The sequence below is a fragment of the Tubulanus polymorphus genome, chromosome 9 (genome assembly GCF_964204645.1).
Source record: "Tubulanus polymorphus chromosome 9, tnTubPoly1.2, whole genome shotgun sequence".
Taxonomy (NCBI): Eukaryota; Metazoa; Nemertea; class Palaeonemertea; order Tubulaniformes; family Tubulanidae; genus Tubulanus; species Tubulanus polymorphus.
In genome coordinates this window covers 14,095,277-14,111,889 of record NC_134033.1, presented here as the reverse complement: position 1 = coordinate 14,111,889, position 16,613 = coordinate 14,095,277, and the positions used below count along the sequence as shown (strand labels likewise).

Here is a 16,613-nt window from a genome sequence, read left to right as displayed (position 1 = left end):
GTTGAACCAGAGAAAATCGACTCAATTTCTTTCCAAAAAAATAATCACTTTTGTCCATTCAACTCCAAATAAAGAACACATCTTTGCAATCTTCCAATACAGCAAAAAAGGATTGGAAATCGAGCTTTAGTTCAGTAGCCCTTCTGTGCTAGTTATTTCAACACATACCAGGTACGCACTTCTAAAAACTGACTGATTAGTGGCATGGGTCCGGCGTCCTTTCGGAACTTGTTGAAATAGATATAAAAGTTACTCATTTATGGATGAAAGTACGAGAGATGAGTACCTATACTCATTACCTCCCTCTCTTCAGAACGAACGATCTTGTGAATTCTTATCGAAAATTCAATTCGTTGCCAATAAACTACAAGGGCGAGGTCTCTATCTGAAAATGACGAACCTTAAATAGCTTCGCCTTAATCTACGTAAATGAATAAATCAATGCTATTAGATTGTTTATACAAAGGTTTAAGCCGTTTTAAGAATTATACAGGGTTCGCAAGGGCGCATCTAAGTAGGGCCAGCGTTGGGGCATCTTTTCGCGTCACCGGCGCTGACGATATCCTCTCCTAAAGAATTTTTTTATAATTTGTGTCTCCTGAGGCCATTTCTAGGCATTCTAAACAATTTTTGTCTTTAAGGTCGACGAAAAATTTGTCAACATTTTTGGAGGCATCTCAGAAATATTTTCTATTGAGGGGGGGGGGGGCTTTGGTCTCTTCGAATCTTGCGCAACCAGTAATATGAAATCTTAAAATATCAGTGTCTTCTGAGGTCATTTTTAGGCATTCTAAACACATTTTTTAAACCGACACATATTTTTCAACATTTTTGGATGCCGATCTCCGAATTTTGTTGAGTAGGGGGCAGCCCCTCGAACCTGACCGAGCCGGTGATATGAAGTGTTAACGGATTTCATGACGATGTTCATGGTTTATCGATGAATGCCGGTATGATTACCGGGGCAATTTATCGGAATAAGCAATCCGCATTAGATCCTCGTATTTAGGTAACTACTACAACGATCATTAATTTTCTATATTTCAGATTATACGGCAGACACTGATAGGTGTGCGCACGCGCGTAGCGGATCCGCGTCGGTCGCGCGGTTCACCGATACGATCTCGAACACGACGAGAACAGACGAGACTTCGTCGCGAATAGAGGATTAGACCTCTAAGTAGAGCTTAGTTCGTTGTAAGATAACGCGAAAATATCATTAATAACTATAGATCCCGTGTTCGTCGGATACGCCGGCGTTACGAGAAACGCATACAAGATACTGGTTAGAGATAGCGCAAAAGTTTCTCGAAGTAAACTTCGCGAGATACACTTCACGAGACACTGGTTAGAGATAGTGCAAACAGTTCTTGGGATACACTTTTCGAGATATTTTGCGAGATAGAATTTCCGGGATATTGTTCACGAGATACTGTTCTCGGGATAGAATTCACGAGATAGAATTCACGAGATACTGTTCACGAGATACTGTTTTCGAGATACTGTACACGAGATAGATTTCACGAGATATTGTCCACGAGATAGAATTCACGATATATATTTCACGAGATAGAATTCACGAAATAGAATTGACGAGATACTGTTCACGAGATAGATTTCACGAGATACTGTTCGCGAGATAGAATTCACGAGATAGAATTCACGAGATACTGTTCTCGAGATATATTTTACGAGATATTGTTCACGAGATAGAATTAAGGAGATTCAGATCACGGGATATAATGTTCATGGGATAAATTTAACAGGATAATAAAAACGACACACAGTCAGTCGACGGGATACATTCGACGGGATATCTCAGTCGAGTTTATAGAAATAAAGATACTACTACACCATTCACGGAATAAAAGCCGTCATCGGTTCAGTCAGCTGTCGACGAGATACGAGATACTACGAGATACTACCAGAGAAGCGTTCGATCTTAGAGCGTAGATTATAGAGATTAGCGCGGCAGCGGAGACGTTTTGAAATCCTGGAAACAACATGCATCACGACGGCCTCGACAGCGCCAAAGGACGACCGTAGTTGACGGCACCAGTGATATGAAGATATTAATCGGGGCTGGTCGTAAAAACATAGTACGAGCGCGTTAACATTGAGTAGGGGGTTTAATTGATGGGATTCGAGGCCTCGCAGACGAGAACTAATAACCGTAAATTAATAAACACCAATACGTAAGTTACAGCTCGTAAGTTCGGGATGATTATGGTTTAGGCGATTGCCCGAGTCGGGATTAAAGCTACGCACGTTTCGAGGATAAGTTTTTACATTTAGAATACGCACACATACTCGCGCGGGTCCGAGTTTATTAAATACGGATTTCGAGGCTTTAAGGATTAGATTATCTTATTGAATTTATAAACGAGGTAAGATTCTGTACGATTTTACGATCAGACTCGTCGTCTTCGGGGGCGATCATTATATCATGTCGTCGACGATTCATCCGAATTATGCAAATGACGACTAATACCTAGCAAATTGGCATTTAATATAAGAGATGATTTGAGCGATGACGGGTTTGATTGTACAGTGAATGTTCCGTTATCATCGAGGACGAGAAAGGTTGCAATTTTAAACCCCTTCGTGGAGACAGATCATCGAACGTCACGCGTTCTGTTCACAGGGTTCTAACGGGTTTCCCAATTTCATTTTTCATACCGAGATTGTAAATCTCTTCCATACCCCTAAGTAACACAGTGACCAACCTAGAACAGGTAATGTCGGCCAATTCAAAGTGAAATAAGTGCCAATTATCAATACTACCATCGACAAAGTGTTTTCATGAAGTTTGTTATCAAATACGTAGTAAGACATTTAGGCAAAATTCTAAATAATCATTTTATTTTGAGACCATTTTCTGATTTTCCATACCTTTAGAGAAAGAAAAAAAAACAAAATTTCAATTACTTTTGTAAGGCCTTGAAAAATAATTCCGACGTTCCAAAACTTTCCAAAAACCCGTATACGTCATATTGGACGTCAACTGTGGCCTCAGTTGGCCACTTGTGATTTACGGTCAATATGACGCGCTGTGACGCCATTTTATTAATGAAAATACCCACAAAATCCGAAATAAACGTCTTCGAATCTTTTTTTGCAGAAAATCGAATATCAGTAGATTGACGACCAACGCGAGACGAACGCAAAATAGAAACGGCTGTCGGAATAATACAATGACGCCTCCGACATCGCCTTCATCGAGTATCAGCCGAACCCGCCGATAGGTGTCACTATGATCCACGCTAGTCCGTGCACCGTCGCCAGGAACTTCCGTTCGTTATGGCGCAAAATCTCGATGTCGTCGCTGTTGACGACGATCGCCGGCTCGATGCTCATAGCGTTCTGCGTGCTGTTCATTCTGTTGGATAGTTACTACGAAGACGTGCGCTACCCGTTCCACAAGATCGGATTCGACGCCACGTTCCTCGGCGCCGGCGTTCTCTGCATCATGACCGGCTTTTCGGGAGTGGTGCTCGGTAAATGCGCGCAGAACGGCTCGGTATCGGCGTTCCTGTATCTGTTCCCGTTAGCCTGGGTCGTGTTCTGTACGCAGATCGGTATGGTGATCACTATCGTGCTAGGCGTCGCGTTCGTCACCGATAACTGGTTGAACAGTAAAGACGCCGTCGCCGAAATGGAACGCAGCTCGTACTACGCGATGATGCTGTGTATCGTGATGAGTTTACTAGCCTGCGTCGGAACGGCGTTCCAGTACCGAATCAGCGAACGCCTGCGCAAAATCTACGACAATTTGAAACACGCGCAAAACATGGAGGAGTGCACCCGCCTGACCCCGATGGGCTCCGAACGCTTGATCTACCCGTGCACGTGCGGCGAGTGCGCCACCTGTGAGACGAAGAGTAAACCGATATCGCTGGCCGGACAGGACCTAGCCGCCGCGCCGTACCCCGGGCTGGCGATGACTCCCGGTGGACCGGTTCTGATGGGATCGCGCATCTCGATGGGTCCGGCCATCTCGCTCGGTTCGGCGCACTCGACCGGGTCCGGGCTGTCGATAGCGACCGGCGGCTCGCTCGGGCCGGGGATTATGCTAGGTCCCCAGGGCGCCGCGGCCCAAGCAGCTCTGCAGCAACAAGTTGCCCAGATGCATCCCATACAGCGCTCGTCCCTTCAGTCGATACAATAAAAACAAACTACAAACCTCGGCGGAGGGACCAGCCGGGACAATGACAACGCTTCTGTGGCAATCGAGGAACCGCTAGAAGCGCTACAGTCTTCTACGCTTAAATCGATAAATGGTCAGATACAAAACGCCTAAAGCTATTCGAAAACGACGCCATCTAGCGGGATAGCTAGCCAATTCTACGTCGTTGAAAAAAAAAAACTAGTTTCGACGTTTCGAAAGTCACCGTTGTATACGCGATTACGTATTTGATCGAAACCTGCCCTGGCAGTCGGGGCTACGCTGTACATAGATATATATATATATATACATACATATATACACGAGGCATTGATTTGCTTTTTCGATGATATTCTATACAACAAAAACAAACTTCTTTCCAGCACAGAAATCGGCAGCAATAGATGAATAGAAATGTTTTTAGATGTTTTAGGTGATCGGTCGAGTAACGAAGAAGAGAGCGGCGTTTAGAGAGAAAAAAAAAACAACACAGTTTTCGAAAAATATGCTTTATACTGCGCGCGACCGTGTGTGTTGCGTCTACGACGACGTTTCGTGTTGATGTGAAAATATTCCGAATTCGGTTTCGGGGGAAAAAAGAGAAATTTATTTATCATACGAATTTTGTACGGAAAAGTACTGTTTATACAGCGAGCCAGTTCCACGGTCGAGACTCGAGTCTACAAGTGCTTCTAAGACTGGCCTTAAGTTGCTGGATCGGCTATGTAACTGGTATTAAGTCTAAGCCCTAACTATGGAACCGGCACATTTAACTAGCAACTCGAAATTGACTCGAACATTACGAGGATGAATTTGATTTTCAAAAATGTTTTTACCCTGGTGGGTAGAAACTGGTGCTTTTCGAATATATACTCCGGAAAATCCCGTTGAAATAAGGCGGAGTCTGTACAAAGTTTTCAAAGGTTTTTTTTCCATTCGCGAAACGGGCGGAATTTAAAAGAAACGAATAACATTCCACGAAATATGTCATTCGATTTAATTTTCCGAACTAATTCGAAATCGACGGAACTGTTTACGAATAAGTAAAAGTTTAAACTGCATTGTAAAGAGTATCGTGTACATAATTGTGAGGAAGAAGAAATCGGAATAGATGATTTAGAGTCTGGTACGAGACCTGCCCTCTCCCTCTAGTAGAGCAGAAAACTACAGCGAACAAAGTGCTTTATAACACCACCGTAATAGCGATGAAAAACATGGCGTTATAACGATTCGGGCAGCGTTACGAACAAGCGATAATTTTCACAGAATTTGAGTTCGATTTTAGCGAATATGTTCTCCGTGTTGGCGCTAATCAGAGAACAGGTAAAAGAATGACAGCGCGTTTATAACGAACTTTTACCGTATAGAAAAAACCTCGCATGAACTCCCCCTCCCCCCTAACGCAGACATGGGTTCTGGTAACCTCGTGTATGGAAGGAAGTCTCCTGAGGCAGTTGCGTGTGTTAGTATTATTGACGCCGGTAATGATAATATACGTAAAATGATATCGAACTGATCGCAAACAGAAATGCGACTAATTTGACTAATAGAAGCAGTTGAATAATGACGAATTACGTTTACGAATAATTCATGAATTAAATCTGAATAATATCTTAAGCTTCGTGGTTCCAAGTCACAGCTCTGTGTTGAGGGATGGGGCGGATGTGTCGGGGCACCGGGAGGCGAGATCTGGGCTCAAACGAATAGGGCTCGAGGGAAGGGATCCTGGTTCAGTAATAGAAAGAAAAAAGGCCGCGGCTGTTTTAAATCTCTTGCTAACTAGATCTATTTCATTTACTAAGCTACGCAAGCCGCCATTACTAAGTATGTCATCAAGCTGTTTATAATGGTCTTGTGTCGCAAAAACAATCGATGATTGACAGACCATCAGAGTTTGTAAATACCCTAGTTACGTATTGTTGCAATGGATGGTAAGTAGTTTAAAAATTTCAAATTCCAAGGAAGTGTCTGCATTACTTACAATCCCAATTACACTATAGACTCCTCCTAAATCGGTACTGTTTATCTCGGTAAACCATTCGTTCAATGGTTTTGTAAACAAGTTCTCATCCTTTACACTACCTAAACTTGAATTTGGTAATCACCTAATTGGGTAAAAAAACATCCCAAATGTACCATTTCAGGTGTAGTCTAAAAAATTTATAATAGACTATTTTTTAAAATTCAAGGAGTTTTGAGGATCTCATTCAAAAGGAGTTTCAACTGCCTTCAAAAGCATTTTCCATTTAGGAGTTTTATAAAGGAATCAAAGAGTTGTAGGGTCCCTGCCTTTTAATGGTCTACGGGTTAGCACGCCTGTCCCGGGTTCGAACCCCGGCGAATGCGCGTAAATTCCTAAATTTCATCGAATCGACGAAGTCATCGAGAACGAGAGGGTCGTAATAAATCGATAGCGTCGACGCGAATGAGAAACTAATCATAATTTTACTGATTCGTTAAAGAAATGATATCTTCTCGCGCAGGAACAAGAAATCAAAGATTTCAAAATCTGCCAAAACAGTTATTCGCATTCCAGAAATCTATCCATATTCCGATGCAAGGCAAAGTTTTTTTTTTTTTTTATATGATATCCTGCGAGTACGTCATTCAAACTGTAAATATATACACACAAGACGCAATTTGATTAAAACATGCTTTTATAAATATACAATAAAACAAGAGAACAAAAATAGAGAGAGTGAGTGAGAGAGAGAGATCTGATGATTAATCGCACTGATTGTCTTTGTAACTATTGCAAACGAAACAATTTTACTATTTAACCATCGTCTTGGGGCCAATCAACTTGATATATACGTAATCCGTGTATTTGTAATGTACATATATAAACATATATCGTATGATTATACCGCGAATATAATTCAGATTGTTATTATTAATAATTTCGATGATTATAATTATCGGGTTGATAAGCAATTTTATGTACGTTTTATACTGCGCAATAGACTTTTCCCGAAATGTGCGAAGGTCTACGAAATCATAGACAATTATGCGACTAAAGCCTATTCATTTTGTCCGGGATCGCTCTTTTTGGGATACATTGTTAAAACGGAATTTTAGAAAAATAATTCAGACTGCACAGTTTCACTGGTCGTATTTAGACTTAATTGTGTTAAAACGTTTAAGAAAATCATCCGAAAAATTCGATCCCAGACAAATCTAAATACATATTAGGCGCCAATCTTTTATTTCTTTTTTTTCTTCAATTACTAAAGATATTATCATCAAAATAAGGTGAATCAAAACATATTAGAAAATTGTCTGAACTTCTAAAATAGCCAGTTCTCATTCAAAAAATATATTTTCGATTAGAACCTGGTCGGAATAAAATGGCACGGTGCTCATATATATTTCGGCTGAAGCGACCACATCGTTTTTCGGGAAAGGTCTACGCGCGGTTACTCTGAAAGAATTAAAAAATATGCATTTCTCAAATATATTATTGTGGTCAATAGGAAAGCGACATTTTTTTAAAGATCTACGGTATTTGCAAAATGTTGTTCGAATGAAAGGCCAGTCTTACTGCTTATAAATAACTAGACAATTTCTATTGAAGTATTTATTTGTTTACTGATGAAACTTTTTTTTTGTAAATTCCGATGAAAATAAAAAAAAGGCAGGTATCATTCTGCAGCCTGAAGCGACCCCTAAACCCAGAGGTTAACCATCGTAGAGAAGCCGGGACATTTTACTGATAAAACGTCTAATACCCGAGGCGCGATCGTCCGAAATCGGTTTGCAAAGATCGTTTCCGTTTGTAGGTAAATCGTCTTTGTTCATACCGGTTTTGATGAACTGGGGTCTTTGTAATTGGAAATGTCTCGGGTGAAGTACTGAACAGATGTGAAGGTTGAACGATCAGTTTTTGAAAGTGCGCTGGTAGAATGTCTAATGTCTGGTGTTCGTAGTGCATTTTCGATGAAACATGTCTCTGGTGAAGTTCTGAACACACAATATGAAGTGTGGACGATCAGGGTTTCGACACTGACAGCTTTGTGCGCTGATGAAATTTTTGTAGGCCTAGTTTATTTCAAACTAGAAACGTCCCGGGGCAAAGTACTTATGAGAAAATATATTACAAGAATGGTGATAGTTAAAGTATGGAATGTCAGGATGCAGATTGATACCTGTATCAGAGAATCACGATGAGGTCACTGACGTGTATCTAATACGATATATCTTGAACTGTAACATTTTTAGCTGTATTGAGTAAACGACAATAAAGTATTTTCAACATCAAATCCAACTGATTCTATAAAATAATTTGTTGTTTTTGTTTTTATTCGATCCGATCGCGAGGCAATCTTATGTACGTTGTGCAGCCTCTGTTCAATAAAATCAGGAGTAACCCGTAAAGGAGACAGGAGAGGCAGATCCCGAAGGGAGGGAAGAAGGACGAAGTTGAGGGGGGAGATAGAGGCCTAGAGGGATATACCTAGGAGGTGGAGGATATTTTTTGCCAATTTTGCATTTTTCGGGTAAGCAATATCTCACCAATTGTTATGTTCCGAACCTAACTTTAACCCTGTAAACTCTTATAGTAGGCCTAACAGTAATGCCACTAACTACAATCCAATAGGGTTAGTCTAGGGAAATCAAGATACAAAACGACATGAAGCCAAAAAAACAAACAACAAACTACTGTCTGTAACACATGCTCTGCTTGCAACTTCTTGATCTGTAACTTTGTTAATAATCAGTTGATCTGTGTATATTATGCATTAGTTTGTTCATTGAAGATTTTGCATTCAGAAACAAATAATGAATTCACGTTTTGAAAGTTTTCTCATCATTTAACAGCAATTTTCTCGCGTCAAGCTGAAAAATGGCTTCTGCGGTGCAGTTTTTCAGCACGCGAGCAACTTCAGTACAAATATGTTGCTAATTTCTGAACAGAAAATCCTTACTGAACAAATTAATGTATAGTAAAGGTAGATCAACCGACTATATTAACTAAACTATTGGAACGAAACAACAGACAAGACAGGACAGTAGTGTACTAGTGGGCAGGCAACTGCAGCTAGGCCGAAAAGACATATAACGAGTGAAATGATGAAATCCGACATGTCATAATCAAATGGAAATCATTCTTCGCTTTTTTACGATAATTTTTCAATCTTTCGAATTCGACAAACAAAAAAGAGTTTTTCTTTTTTTGGGTAGAAAAATACGAATCAATCATTTACCTCTTAAAGTTGCCGAATTGTTTCTTGTCTGTCAGGAAATATTCTACAGGATACCACGTCGTCAGATAGGTGAAATTCGTCCCGAAACAATGAAAATTCAACAAATCGCTTTAAAAATTAAATTCAGCGCAATTTTCAGTTTTACTTCCGCGTCCTCGCGACCTTCGGAAATAAAATGTTGCGTCGACGCCGTTATGAAATTGTTCCAACGATGGGTTCGAATCCCGCTATAGGGCTGCGCTATGAATTCAATGTCCGTAGTAATAAACAATGAGATGGTTTACGGCGATAAACAGATAAAGTGCTAGTGCACGATTTATTTAGAAAAATAGGTAAACAACATTGGAAATGCTCCTGCTTTAACAGGGATTTTAAAAGGAAAATTCACTCATTTGCGGAGTAAAACTACGACACCCATCGCCTCCCTTTCGAAGAGCGTAGACCTCCCCGTCAGTAAGTTACCCAATCGTTGATGGTAAGCTTAATCGTATGGGCTTGCGGAACATATCCAGAAACGTGAAACTAAACTCCCTCCGGACCACGAAAGGTACTGAAACCGTTATTGACGATCGTGTACCTTGAATCAGCCGGACGAAGATTCCAGTCACAACTAAACAGCATTCAAGATATTTTCGATTGGTGACGAATGATTTGATATTTCGGGAATTGTAAATTTAGCTGCGATGATTGTTGTGTTTTCGGCGCAGCACGCACGCACGTCGAGGGACGAGGTTCACTCTAATCACGGCCTATCCGACAGCTGTACGGGGAGGGCCAGGAATGACTGATTGCTCTACGCATTTTTAATAGCGCGAATCTAGCGTCCAGTGGACGGAACAAGTTGGTTAAAGCATGGACGTATAAACTAGATTATACGTCCATGGTTAAAGCTAATAGCATGTATAACCCGAAGCTGAAATATTTGATAAATTAAACTTTCACCTGATAAAGTGACATCAAACAGTCGGTAACTGGTAATCAATTATAACTAAAAGACCGGTAATAAGCGTGCCGCTATGCCCCCCGGCGACGGTAAACTGATCTTTAGAAAATTCGGCCCGAAATTCGCAATCTCCATCTACTAAACAATTTATCATAGGAACCAGAGATCTTGAAGCGATTATTGTCACGCTTATATATAGCGCGCATTGCCCGTTGACATTTCAGAAACAAAATTGCTCCGCGTTTGAGAAGAAAATCCACGGAAACGGACGAATAAATTTCTACTTTATAAACAAGGTAAGTTGTGTTTGCTTTCTTAATGGATGTGTACATTACGTCTCAGTCTGTTTTTGTGTATCATCTCGGATTCAGCATTACAGGAACAATATTGAGAAATACTTTCTCAATAAGTATAATCGCTCTTTCCATTTAATTCCCTTTTTCTTTCAGATGTTCACGCAGAATCGTCTGTTCGCGGTGTGTTTCTTACTCGGTATGATCTGCGTCATTACAATAAGTGAAGTTCATGCCGCTGAAGGTGGGTTACTTTAGATCTACCTAAACGCATTGCTCAAATGTACTTCGACAGTAGAGGGCGCTTTACGGCGTTAGTGAATGTCGAGGTTATCTGTATCAACTGTTGCGAGGTTGTTGAAAGGTTCTTTAGTGGGCGTCCTCAGGATTTCTTAATGGGGGTAGGGTGGTCTTCCAATTTCTCTCAAGGGGTAAATTCCACTAGAATTCAAATTATAATAACTTAACGAGCAACCTAGGCTATAGCGGAGGCCTAGTCCCTGAAATATTTACGTTATATAAGAATAAATTGTTTTCATACTGGGCAAATTGTGTAATATTTTGAAAACATTTTAAAAAGTGTGCTGCGGCCCAAAATGGGCGCCCCTACCCCTATAATTAACCAGCGTTTTAGATGACAAGGGGTATTGCTGGAGGCAGTTACTGAAAGGTCGTTGTATAATGCTTGAATGCTCAAACGCCGCTGTTTCTTTTTTTCAGCAGACAAAGTTAAGAACTGTAAAGTGAACAAAAAGACAGGTAAATGAATACCAAACCTAACCGAACCAAAGTGATCTTAATAAAAAAGGGTTTAATCAAAATAGCCGAACAATCTAGCCGGGCTTCACTTCATGGGTTCGAATCCAAATCAGTTGACATTTCTATTCAATCTTTTGCGGTCATTTCATTTCCAAACTGTAGACACAATGCAAATCACTATTCGTAGAATTATAGATATTCAATTAAAGCTGTTTTTGGTTATTGTCTTTTTTTTTAGGTGAAATCGTGTGTAAAACAAAAGGTAAGAATGCTTTTAATATGAAATTATGATTTGGATACGCGAACTATTAAATAATTCGCTCCCTGTCGACGTCACAATAATGTCACTATAACTCCATACCCTATTTTTAAATTGTTTTGTAAATTATGTATTTGCGTTTATTCGTAACTCAAGCATTGATTTTTCGTTGGTTTTAGGTGAACCCGAATTCATAGCCCAATACGGTCGTCTGCCTCCCGGTTTCGGAAAATAAAGATATCTACTGGAATAATATCATATGTAAAAATTATCAAAGCGATTTAAGGCAGTAATTATCATAATCGTGATATCATTATTATTCTTTATTTACGAGTTAAATTACATTAAAAAATTATACAGTTGATAATATGGTAATGAAATGTAAGTCGATAGGATATCGACGTTCTATTCAATAAACATCTAGAGCGCACGAATATTCTCGTTGTTGAAAACTGCCTGAACCGGCGATCAAAGAGCTGTCATTTTAGAAAAATAGATTTGATTGTCATTGAACCGTCGTTCGTATATTCGCATCTGGCACTTCTAACGTCGGGCCATCCTCGCTTGCCAGGGGCCCGGTATCACTCCCGAACTCGCTTCCGGAACACCTTTAGCGTTGTGGGTTCGAATCCCTTGACGGGTGAAGATGACGTCGGGCTCGAAACGTCGGATACCTCCGGTTATCTATGGAACGAGCGTCATGCAAAACACATGATCTTGGTTGCGACCTTGGATAATGTTTGCATCGTCCTCTATTTTGCATCGTCACTATTTTGCAACACCGCCGCTTATTTGCGCGAGGGTTACAATGTTCGCCATTAGGTGTCACCGTAAGCAATTTTCACTAGATTTTCACTAGAAAATGCAAGGATTTTTTTCACATAATTTTTCCAGATTTTGTTCACGTCGAAGTGCAGTACCGTAAGCATTTAACTGATCACAATCGGGACAATTTCAAATAAAGATATCTTAAATTTTACCAAAGGCTGAAAAATGATGCCTTTTTTCTCCCCTTCTCGTGAACAGGCTAGCAGGCGCCACGACACGACAGTTCTACACACTAACCATCATAAGTTAAGACAGCTACGTAATACTATGAGTTATGTGGTGAACCTGCACCATTAATTACCGATGGAACATGATACAACATGATTCAAAATTTATTTGCAAGCTGTTAACATCGCCTACTGCAAAATGTCATATATGTTCCTGTACTGAATAACCTTGCGTAAGTCGGATCTTTTGGGACCAAGACAAACTCCACCAAGTTAGAATAATTCCGACTTCGGATACAATCGGATTTCCAGCGTCTTACCGAAAACTACGACTAAAGAATCAACATCTACAAGAAATGATTTAAAAACACTGAATATCTCGCGTAATCACACGTAATTCATCATAGATCACACCCGATTTGTCAAAGAACTGCTAAACACTGTAGGTGCAATTTCTCTGATCCTGGATGGAGTTAATTTTTTTGTCAGTTTGCGGTGATTGAACTTAACTTCATCTCGATCTAAAAGGAAAATACGTTTTCAGATTGGAGAACATAATTGGTAATTTCGGTTACTATAGGAATGTGTATTACTGTGAGATCTCATATCATTTCTATTTTTCAATTTTGTGATAAAAATAATAATAGTAAAAGTCATATTTCTTTTCTAGAATTTTGTGCACGAGTAGGTAACTGTCCTGCGCGTTGACTAGATTTAGTCCAGTAAAAAAGAAAAAGACCAATGCGGACTGCAATTAGCCCGATATTAACTAAAGGGGAAAAGGAGGACTTACTAATTAACCGACTTGAACCGACAAAAAGCCCGTATTGCTCATGCATTAGCTGAATTAATTGGTTCAAATAGTCATTCGAATACATATATTGACTCGAAAAAATTTATAATATGTATTAATTGGTTCAAATATTAATTCCACACTGTCTTTCACCAATGCATGCGCGAATAATTGGTTCAAACATTAGGTTTTCTTGGATGGTGTTGCGTGCGTGTGCTGTAGGACATCAACTGTGATATATTCTAGATGACGGTACATTAGATCTATATATTAATTATACCAAACATCGAGGTATAAAAGAGAGTTGAGGCTCCGTGAACTTATGAAACTTTAATCTAAATACATTTCATGAATTCAATTCTAACAAGTACGGCTTTAGATTTGACTAATTATCTGCATTAATACAGCGACAAGCATTATCATATTCATGAATATGCATAATCCTAATCCGTCACTAATGATCAACAATATGTCGAAACTCCCCCTCCTCCTCACTCCCCCTCCACTATCCCCCTCCTCTTCCGCCTCACTTCTCCTCACTCCCCTCTTCACTTACTCCCCTCCCCCACGTCATCACTCCTCCTTTTCCCCTGCTACTCCTCCACACTCCACTTCCTCCTCACTCCCCTCTTCACTTAGTCCGCTCTTCCACCTCATTACTCCTCATTTCCCCCTTCTACTCTTCCTCCTCATCCACTCACTACTGTCCTGAAGTGTTAACACGTGACTGCTTAACACAGATCTACTGAACAAAAGACAGGATGTTTCTATTGAGCCATATTTTTATTGCCACGTATCATTACGGCTAAAAACTCTGTATCGAAATCTACCAATCAAATAATAAATAACAGGGTCAATCCCTATTTTAAGATCAAAAAGAAAAAAAAACTCTGTATCGAGGCCACCACCTAACGGTTTCCCTATTACAAACTGCTGTTAATTGATGAGTTTTTAATACGGGTATAATGGAATAAATCGAAATAGAATAAAATCAAAAAGATTAACATAATAATCAATTACCAAATGCCGCACCATGATTTGAGCAACGAGTTTCACTGTTATTATGTTATATCAGCATTAGTTCGATATAACGTCTTTAATGGTTTCACCCGGAACCCAAATCTTGGTAACTCGCACGTGGTCTTAAGCTTTTCTGGTCAGTACGAGCCGTTCCACAGTCATAGGCAACAACGGAAACCCGTAACTATAGACGACATATTTACGGATGATACCCTGAACTTGTGCGCGCGATGTTTCCAGTAATGTATCGATATCTCGATGCGCGACAAACTTTGGCATATCGTCGTACATTTCGCGATTCGCCGCGTCCTTTTCACCGATGCTCAATCCGTCTGGTTTCAGAGCAAGGTGCATCAAAATTGCGGCCTCATCGGTGGCGCGCGAAACCACTGTTATCTTAGACGCTATTTCGGGGAGGATTTCGTCTATGTCAACTCGGACGTAGGGAACTAATGGACCACCGGCGGCGAGAGCTTGGATTTCTTGACAGATTTTATAAACCTCTTCATTCTTCGTTAAACTCAGGTACACTCGTCCACACTGGTTCGCTAACTTGAAGAGCGCCACTTCCAAACATTCTGCCGGATTGTCAAAGAAATAGAGCGAGTGCGAAAACATGATCAGATCGTAGAAATCGTTCGGTAAGAAAGAAGGCGCTTCCTTACTAGAGAATTTACGCGTATGCGTCTTGGACTTGAAGCCGTACTTATTGCCGAGTTTATTCATTCGAGTCTCCAGCTCCCGCGACATAACGGAGTTAGGTTCGATGCAGTCCATGCATTCGAAACTCACTTCATCGGCGACTCCGGTCAACGCGTCTTCTAACAAAAACCCGTGAGACGCACCGACTGATAGCACCCTCAAACCTCTCCGCCTGCCGCCCGTTGTCTTCAGTTTGTCGCTAGCGGCGCGAAAAACTTCACCTACTCTTTTCGGTCCGAAATCGAATTCGCTGTGATACAGACGTAAGGTTCGGTGAACGTCGCTGAAATTTGTTTCGTCCATCTTCGTGCCCCGAGTTTCGTCTGCCAAACTAATAGAAAAAAAATTCTGCATTATAAACTATTTTTGCACGTTCTTAGAGACGTTTTCATTTGATGTATTCCGGTTTAGGAATAGCAATTCCGAATAACAAACTCGACCGGCACGTTTGCAGACTATGCTTTTCCGGAATACAATCGAAACCTACCTTTCTGTGATGCAACCCAACTCAATAATGCTGCTATCGCGAATCGACCACCGATTATATGGCAAGTCACATATTCATGATGATTAGTGACGGATTATGCATTGCATTCATGCATTTACAAGTGTGAATATTTCTGAGTAACGAGATTTTTAATGATAAATGAGCTTTGTTGATTTTCATTGTAACTTAGCTGACACTGCAAATAAAGCCGCGATCACACGGAGACGATTTGGCCCGGGCCAAATTGGCACGGAAAGCGAAGTGGATGATTCCCGGTGCCAGTAGCAATTCAAACGCAATCATTTGTCTGGTGCTAAAATTTGGCTCGGGCCTGGTCCGACGTTTTTGGTCGAGCATTTTTGGCCCGGGCCAAAAATGCTCGTGCGATCGCGGCTCAAGTCATAGCCGCCATTTTCTTTTTGCGGGCACACTTAGCCTTACCATAGTTTAGGCAAGTACGGTACCCAAAATTGAGTGTACCCTTGGATAGATGTGCCGAGTACCATCACTTCGTCGATAAATACGCAGTTTGAATACTCACAACTGAGTACGTTTCGATAGGCGGGGGTGGCGGTAAATGGGAGGGCGATATATCGGGGGTTCGTGTATATATATATATAGGTAAACTATTCATTTTGACGCACGGGCTCTCGCTGCTAATGTATAGAAGCTTCACCAGGCTCATGATTGTGACACCTGTGATAGAAATAGTTTTGCGTTGATATTTTTCGTCGCTTCATTTATGATATTTAACCAAATCTAAAGCCGAATTTTCATTTGAGTTATATGAAATATAGATTGAATATTGCGCAACGACTATAGGTGAAATTGTGACAAATTGTGACACCTGTAACTGTCGCGAATTTTCCCTCCATTCAATATGTAATTTCCGGCTCAATTTTGCGCGGGTTCACGGCATGTTACTCGTTTTATTTATACAGTCAAACCTCAGTCAGTACGATTCGGCTAACAACGAAAACCTCGGTAATACGA

At 40.6% G+C, this 16,613-nt stretch overlaps 1 protein-coding gene across 1 annotated transcript in view; it reads right to left on the bottom strand.

The window, feature by feature from the left end:
* LOC141910902 (protein MIS12 homolog) overlaps positions 1 to 9,509 on the bottom strand; it is a 28,936-nt gene extending 19,427 nt beyond the window's left edge. The window contains exon 1 of the mRNA XM_074801784.1: positions 9,370 to 9,509. The gene's annotated coding sequence lies outside the window, so the exon portion shown is untranslated. The remainder of the gene's footprint in view (positions 1 to 9,369) is intronic.
* Positions 9,510 to 16,613: the final 7,104 nt, after the last annotated feature.